This window comes from Akebia trifoliata, chromosome 11 (genome assembly GCF_017979445.1).
Source record: "Akebia trifoliata isolate Shusen 1 chromosome 11, ASM1797944v1, whole genome shotgun sequence".
NCBI lineage: Eukaryota > Viridiplantae > Streptophyta > Magnoliopsida > Ranunculales > Lardizabalaceae > Akebia > Akebia trifoliata.
Genome location: NC_141385.1, coordinates 48675465 through 48684045, shown reverse-complemented (window position 1 = coordinate 48684045; position 8581 = coordinate 48675465). Strand labels below are relative to the sequence as shown.

Sequence of the window (8581 nt, the reverse complement as noted above, 5' to 3'; positions counted from 1 at the left end):
TTAAAAATAAACAATAACTGCTAATGGGGAATTTGTAATAATAGGAAGGGCTTTACTCTTTGGAGAACTCATAATTAATGGCTTCAATTATAGGCTTATAGCAGAGAGTTTTAAATCCTTGAAATGGGTACTTCACCTTCTCCTTGTTTCATCTTTTCCTTTCTTAATTCATGCCATTTATGTTGATTATCCCACTTCAACTGCAAACCTCTCTACTACATGGATTCTCGAAGATACAATCTGTCAAGGGGTCTCGTTTGATCCCTATACTTACCAATATCATGAACTCTTCATCCAATCTTCCAAGAATCGGATTTGGTTTCTTTATCAATGGAAACATTGATTCCTCCTTTTATCTTGTAATCTTTGCCTGCGGATCAACCACTGTTTCAATCTGGCAAAAAGAACCCCTTGTTTCCAAATACATCTGCGAAAGTGACCCTCTAGTGCTCTGGTGTTCAATTAGAGACAAACATGTGAAACAGAACCCCACACTTCAACTCATCTTAGATGGAGATTTGGTCTTGAGCGATGCAGATAATTCTTTAGTTTGGTCCACCAACACATCCAATAAGTTTGTTGCAGGTTTGAACATCACTGCAACTGGTAATCTTGTGCTTTTAGATACAAAAAACATGATTGTTTGGCAATCTTTAGATTACCCGACCAACACTTGGTTTCCTGGACAGAAGTTGAAGGTCGGGCAAAGTCTAATCTCCAGTGTTTCCATATCGAATTTAACTTTGGGTTTGTATTATCTTTCTGTTTTAGATGATGGGTTGTATGCTTTTATAGAGTCTAGTCCCCCTAAAATGTATGGTAGAGTCTTTCGTCCTGGTCAAGATTTTGTGTTCTTGACAATTCCAGTTATGAACAAGGTAAGTTTCAGTATGTGATGTTGGATACAGATGGGCATCTAAGAGTTTATCAATATAATTATGGTCTGATGAATGTGATTGATGACATCTTGACAAGCGATTTGGGTGACTGTGCTTATCCCACAGTCTGTGGAAATTATGGGATTTGCTCAAATGGACAATGTAGTTGTCCTATTAGAATAGATGGGGATCAAAGCTATTTTAGGCAATTAAATTTTAGGACACCAAGTCTTGGATATGTGGAAATGATTCAGTTGTCTTGTGAATCTCCTCAGCATCATCATTTTCTAGAGCTTGACGATGTTTCTTATTTCAATTTTGATACAATTCTTAAAAACATAGATGTTCAAAGCTGCAAAAATTCCTGTTTGAACAATTGTTCTTGCAAAGTAGCTCTGTTCCATCATCGTGGGAATGTCTCAAATGGTAATTGTTCCATACCATCACAGCTCTTTTCTCAAATGACCAATAGAGAGGACATCGTCGGCTATACTTCCACCACATTTGTAAAGGTGCAGAGGTCCTCTGTTGCTCCAAGTCCCAATCCTTCAACACCACAGAATAATAGTCCATCAGTACCGTCAAGAAAGAAAGATGGTTGGATGAAAATTATTTTGGGTTCTGTTCTTGGAACATTATTTGCTTCTTTCCTTGTTTTCAGCATGTGGTTTGTACTTTTTCATAAAAGAGAAAGTGTGGAGGAAGAAGCTAAAGAAAATGATGCAGATGGGGAAGAGGAGGATGATTTGTTAGTTCAAGTATCTGGAATGCCCAGGAAATTCTCTTATGAAGATTTGAAGTCTGCCACAGGGAATTTCCTTAAGCGGCTTGGAGGAGTAGGATTTGGGTCTGTTTTCGAAGGAATTCCCGACAGTGGAACCAAAATTGCAGTAAAGCGCTTGGATCGTATTGGCCAAGGAAGAAAGGAATTTCTAGCAGAGGTCAGGACAATAAGAAGCATTCACTATGTCAAATTGGTAAAATTTGTTGGATTCTATGCCGAGAAATCTCATAGACTTTTACCTTATGAGTACATGTGCGATGACTCCTTGGATAAATGGATCTTTAGCATAGACCAAGATCCCATTCTTGATTGGCAAACCAAGCGAAAGATCATCCTTGATATGGCCAAAGGAATAGCGTATCTCCATGAAGGTTGTCGAATGAGAATAGCTCATTTGGATATTAAACCTCAAAATATCCTACTCAGTGAAAACTTCAATGCTAAGATTTCTGATTTTGGGCTAGCTAGGTTGATTGATAGGGATCAAAGCCATGTGATGACTACAATAAGGGGAATGTTGAGAAAAAATTTAGAGTACTCAACTCTAAATGCACAAATATTGAATATAAACAAGTGCACAAATTACTTGTACTATACCCTTAATAAAAATATCACTCACAAATTGAAGAAGAAAATAACACTTTATTACAAAAAAAATACAATTTTTACAAACACTTACACTTTCTACAAGTTCTCAAGACCTCTTACTTATTGTTTTATTATTACTTGATTTTTTTGACAACTTGTTTCTCACAACTTGATACAAAATGAGATAACTCGCCTCTATTTATACTAGTGGCACCTCCTTAACTAATAGTTAGGATTGTGCCAACACATTTTTAATCTAATGGTTATAATTTTGTCATCTAGAACTTTCTAAAAAAATATCTATTAGTTTAGAGTTTTCCACCAAAATATCTACTATTATAGAATTTTCTACTTTTCTCTTATCTAAATAGAACATCTAGAGTTTTCTTTAGGAATATTCTAGAAATTGGGTTTGAGTAAAAAGTTTGGGCTTTTTCAATTGGCTGGTGTTGGATTTTAACACTCCCCCTCAACACCAGCTCTTACTCTTTGCACCATGCCGAGTTGACGACGAAAGTTTTTAAATTTGCCAGTACTCAATCATTTTGTGAGCAAGTATGCAACTTGATCATCTATTTTGATTTGACTCATTTCTATATCTTGTTGAAAATCATTCTCTCTAACGAAGTGATAATGCACTTCCACATGTTTAGTTCTCGCAAGAAAAACTGGATTCTCTGTCAAACGAATTGCTGACTGGTTATCACAGTATAATAAACCATATAATTTATTGATTGATGTAGATCGTTCATTGTATCAGCCACATACTCTCTTGAGCTGCTGTTACTGCTACTCTGTATTTTGTTTCTGTTGTTGACAAAGATACAGTCGGTTGTCTCTTGCTACACCAAGAAATCACTCCCGATCCAAGAGTAAACATATACCCAGTAGTTGATCAGCGAGTGTCGTAATCTCCTACATAGTCAGCATCACAGTAACCAAGTAGCTTGTAATCTTCACTTTTCTTGTACAAAAGACCATAGTCAATTGTACCATTCACGTATCTCAGTATTCGTCGGACTGCTTCAAAATGTGGCTTCTTTGGATTTTTCATGTATCGACTCATCACACCAACTGCATAAGAAATGTCAGGTCAAGTCAAAGTCAACTAGATAAGACTACCTACCAATTGTCGAGACATCGTTGCATCTTCCAAGTCTTTTCCTTCATGTGCACACATTTTAGCATTTGGTTCCATCGGTATTGAGATTGGTTTGCTTTTGAGCATTCCGAACTTCTTCAATAAATCTCTAGAATATTTTTGCTGGCAGAAAAATATTTCTTCTTGTGTACGCTCAACTTCTAGACCAAGGAAGTGCTTGAATTGTCCAAGTTCTTTCATCTAGAAACGAACAGATAGATTCTCTGTTGTTCAAAGAATCTCTCTGCCTTACCATCACCCGTTATAATTAAATCATTCACGTACACAAGCAGGATAGCTAACTTTCCTCCATTAGCTTTAACAAACAAGCTGAAATTTGCAGGTGTTACTGAATAGCCACCTTAGGTAAGAAATTCAAAAATCTTATCGTACCACGCCCTTGGTGTTTGTTTTAATCCATAGAGTGCCTTTCACAGCTTACACACATACTCAGGATGACCTTGGTTCTGAAAACCCGCTAGCTGAATCATATAGATCTCTCGATCTAACTCCCTATGTAGAAAGGCATTCTTCACATCCATCTGCCACTGGTTCCAGTCTTTGGTAGCTGCAAGTGTTAGTAGGACTCATACAGTTATAAGTTTCGCCATCAGACTAAACGTTTCATCATAGTCTAGCCCATATTGTTGAGAAAACCCTCGAGCCACCAGTCTAGCCTTATACATCTCGATCGATCCATTTGGACGACGTTTTATCTTGTAAACCCATTTGAAGGATATGGGTCTCACATCTTTTGGTTTTGGTACCAGATCCCAGGTCTGATTTTGCTTTAACGCTCTGACTTCTTCTTCCATAGATTTGATCCACTCAGATGTCTCGGGTTCTTTAGCAGTTGCTTCTTCAGCTATGGCTGCATTGGCATATTTAGGATTTGGTTTGCGAATTCTGTTTGACCTTCTCAATTGTGATTGTGGAGTTGATACTTCCGTTTATTCAGGATGATCTAATTGTTGATACACATTAGTTTCCCAAGGATTTTGGGCAAACTCTTGATCGCCATCACTGTCATGCAAATCTCCAACTTCATTTGAACTTGGTTGAATTTTGACAGTGTGCTTCTCCATCTTTTGCTGTAGCTTGTCTTCGAATTCTTTTAAGTCTGACAACACCTCTTTTTCTAGGGACCACCAAGAAGATGCTTCGTAGAATACCACATCTCGCAATGTATAACATCTTCCAGTTGTAGGATCACAACATCTCCACCCCTTTCTCTGACTATCATATCCAACAAAGAAACATCTAACTACTTTCTTATCAAACTTACTACGTAAATGATTAGGAATAAATACATAGTATACACATCCGAATACTTGAAAGTAGCTAACTGTAGGTTTTATGTCTCACAATTTCTCAAAGGGTGAAACAAACTCTAACATTGGTTAAGGAAGTTTGTTGATCACATGGGCTACTGTTCTCATAGCTTCGCCCCAAAATCTTCCAGGTACATTCTTCACATGTAACATACTTTAACAAATTTCTGCAAGATGTCGATTCTTTCTTTCTACTACACTATTCTGCTATGGTGTATTGGCACAAGTAAACTGATGGCGTATTTTGCATTCTTGTAGGTATAAAAGAACTTGCCTGAGCTATATTCTCCCTCGTTGTTTGTGCGTAAGCAGCGGATCTTCTTTCCCACTTCTCCTTCAACTATTTCTTTGAACTCTTTAAACTTTGAAAATGTTTCAGATTTTTCTTTCATAAAGAAAATCCACACACACCTTGAGAATTCATCAATGAAGGTCACTATGTATCGCATTCCGCCAACTGATGGTTGCTTGACTGACCCAAACACATCAGAGTGAACTAACTCTAATGGTTCCTTTACTTTAAACTTTGATTTCTTGGATGGCAATTGATGTGCTTTACCATACTGGCATTTCGCACAGACCTTGTCTGTTCTCACGTCAAGTTGAGGAAGTCCCTTAAGCATCGACTTCTTTACTATCACACTTAACTTGGAATAACTAACATGACTCAATCGCATGTGCCACAAATCTGCTGTCTCGTTCCTTCTTATTTTGTCTACATATGCAGACTCTGCTGACATTACGTAAACTGACTCCAATCGTCGTCCCTCCATCGTTGGTTTTTTTTGAGATTTTGAGGTCACGAAACACCTTCACATCTTGGGGACCGAACAAGACATAGTAGCCTGCTGATGTTAGTTGAGCCACGGATAGTAAATTTTTCTTCATTCTTAGAACATGGTAGACATCTTGAAGTGGCACCTGGTTAGAATTATAACGAGGTGTGACTATTGTCTTACCGATGTGAGCTATTGGTAACCTTGAGTTGTCAGCCATCACCACCACCCGACTTCCCTTGTACTTAGACAAGTTTTGCAACTTCTATTTATCACTTGTAATGTGATTTGAACACCCTGAGTCTACGATCCAGTCATTCTTGTAGTCAATTTGTTCAGATGTAGTTGTAAGAGCTACTTCTTCTTCCTTTACAAACCATGCTTCAACATCCCATTCATCTTCGATTTTTCCCTTAGAACTGGAAGTAACAACATTATTCTCAACATGTTTTTTCTTAGACCAGCAATCTTTTCGCCATGTGGCCCTTCTTCTTGCAAATATAGCAATCGCCTTCAAATCTTCTATTATTATCGTGATTCTTTGAAGCTCCCCTAGGACGAGAGTCTCCCTCTCTTTGATGACTTTTTTTCTTGTCATCATTCATTTTAGATCCGCCTCTGACATACTGCTTGAAGTTGCCCTTGCTTTTACTTGTGTAGAGTGCTTCCTCCTCGCCCTTCAACGAGACTCATCTCATTTTCTTAGCCAAAGCTTCTTGAGCAACAAGCAAATTTTTAAACTCAACAAGTGATGGTTGTGTTGGCCATCTTTGTACTGCAGCAACAAAACTTCGGTATTCGGGTTGCAAATCATGGATAATTATTTTTTTTATTTTGATTTCTTCAATAGCAGCATTCGGATCTAACTCTGAAATTTCACGGCATATCGACTTCACCTTGTGTAAGTATTGGGCGATCGTCATGTCATGTTATGTCATTGATAGCAACTCATTCTCAAGAAGTTATAGTTTTATATCGTTCTTCTTTGAAAAGAGTGTAGCGAAAGTATCCCATGCTTCTTTCGGTGTTTTGGCATCTTGAATGTGCCCTAACATTTCTTTTTCAATTGTGATTTTTAAAGCAAACATTGCCTTGCCTACTTTAATATTCTATTTTCGCAAGATGTCATTGGCATCTTCTACTGTCGGTTGTGTAACTTCACTGCCATCGACAATTTTCCAAAGGTCTTGACCTTGTAGGTAAGATTCCATACACGTTGCCCACGTATTGTAGTTTTGGTTATTGAGTTTCTTGATTCCTCTAATTACTTGAAGGTCACCCATCGTACCGACAGAACTTCGACTATACGGAACAAGCTTGACTAGCGATCTTACAGAGTAGTAAATTTCTCACGACTCAAGATAGCTCCACCAAAATTGATCATTGGCGACCTGGTTCTAATACCAATTGTTGAGAAAAAATTTAGAGTACTCAACTCTAAATGCACAAATATTAGATATAAATAAATAAACAAATTACTTGTACTATACCCTTAATAAAAATACCACTCACAAGTTGAAGAAGAAAATAACTTTATTATGAAAAATACAATTTTTACAAACACTTACACTTTTTACAACCTCTCAAGACCTCTTACTTATTGTTTTACTACTACTTGATTTTTCTCACAACGTGTTTTCTCACTATTTGATATAAAATGAGAGAACTCACCCCTATTTATACTAGTGGCATCTCCTTAACTAATGGCTAGGATTACTCCAACACATTTTTAATCTAATGGTTATAATTTTGTCATCTAGAACTTTCTAAAAAAACATCTATTAGTATAGAGTTTTCCACCAAAATATATACTATTCTAGAATTTTTCTACTTTTCTCTTATCTAAAAAGAACATCTAGAATTTTCTTTAGGAAAATTCTAGAAATTGGGCTTGAGTAAAAAGTTTGGGCTTTTTCAATTAGGCTGGTGTTGAATTTTAACAGGGAACACAAGGCTATTTGGCCCCTGAGTGGTGGTTGAGTAGAAGGATTACAGAGAAAGTTGACGTATATAGCTTTGATGGTGTTGTCCTGGAAATTATTTGTCGGCGGAAGAATTTGGATTACTCACGACCTGAAGAAAATGAATTGCTACTTCATATAGTAAAGAAAAAGGTAGAAGAAGATCAATTATCTGATGAGTAGCGTTCAATGGCCAACAGTTTGGCAAACATTTTGGCAAACACATTTTTCAAAACATGGGTTAGAGGTCTTGGAATGGGCTGATTTTTGGTGAGGATGATCTCTATGGTGAGGAGATCATCATCACCAAAAATCAGCCCATTCCAAAACTTCTAACCTCATCAAAAATGGTTTACAAAAAATGGACGGTTCACGATTTTTCAACTTGTAAAATGGGGCTAGAAGTTTTAGAATGAGCTGATTTTTGGTGAGGATGATCTCCTCACCGTAGAGATCATCCTCACCAAAAATCAGCCCATTCCAAGACCTCTAACCCATGTTTTGAAAAAGTGTTTGCCAAAATGTTTGCCAAACTGTTGGCCACGGATAGGGACCCTTATCTGATATAGTCAACAAACACAGTGAAGAAACGCAACGACATGTAGAAGAAGCTGTCTAGATGATAAGGATTGCCATTTGGTGTTTACAAGATGATTGCTATAGAAGACTATCCATGTCAATGGTGGTGAAGGTTTTAGAAGGTGAAATCATTATGGAACCTATCTCTGACTTTACCTTTTTGACTTTGCCACCAGTGGCAACTGCAAGAGAAGCCGATTCAAGTGCTTCAACTTCACAGTCTGCATCGTTCCTATCCGGTCCAAGATGAAAAAAAGGGACTATCTAATATGTGTCCCCCATGGTAGCTAGCTTCTTTTCTTCTCTTTTTCTTTTTTGTTATTGTTGTCGTCATCATCGTTGTTGTTCTTTGTTTCCTTTTGTTTGGAGATTAGTACTTCTTATGGTTACTATTAGACTTATGGGGTTATGTTTGATGGTCTTCTTGTGATTTTCAATGGGATACACCATCATTCAATTGTTTTCAAAGGCCAGAGTAGCTCTGTTCTTTTTTTCGAATTCATGTAGGCTGGGCATTCTACATCCCCATAATATGTTTAAGCT

The 8581-nt window shown here is 37.3% G+C and overlaps 1 pseudogene; it reads left to right on the top strand.

Moving 5' to 3' along the window:
- The first annotated feature begins 281 nt into the window (after window positions 1-281).
- LOC147392326 (G-type lectin S-receptor-like serine/threonine-protein kinase SD2-5) lies at window positions 282-8364 on the top strand (annotated as a pseudogene).
- Window positions 8365-8581: the final 217 nt, after the last annotated feature.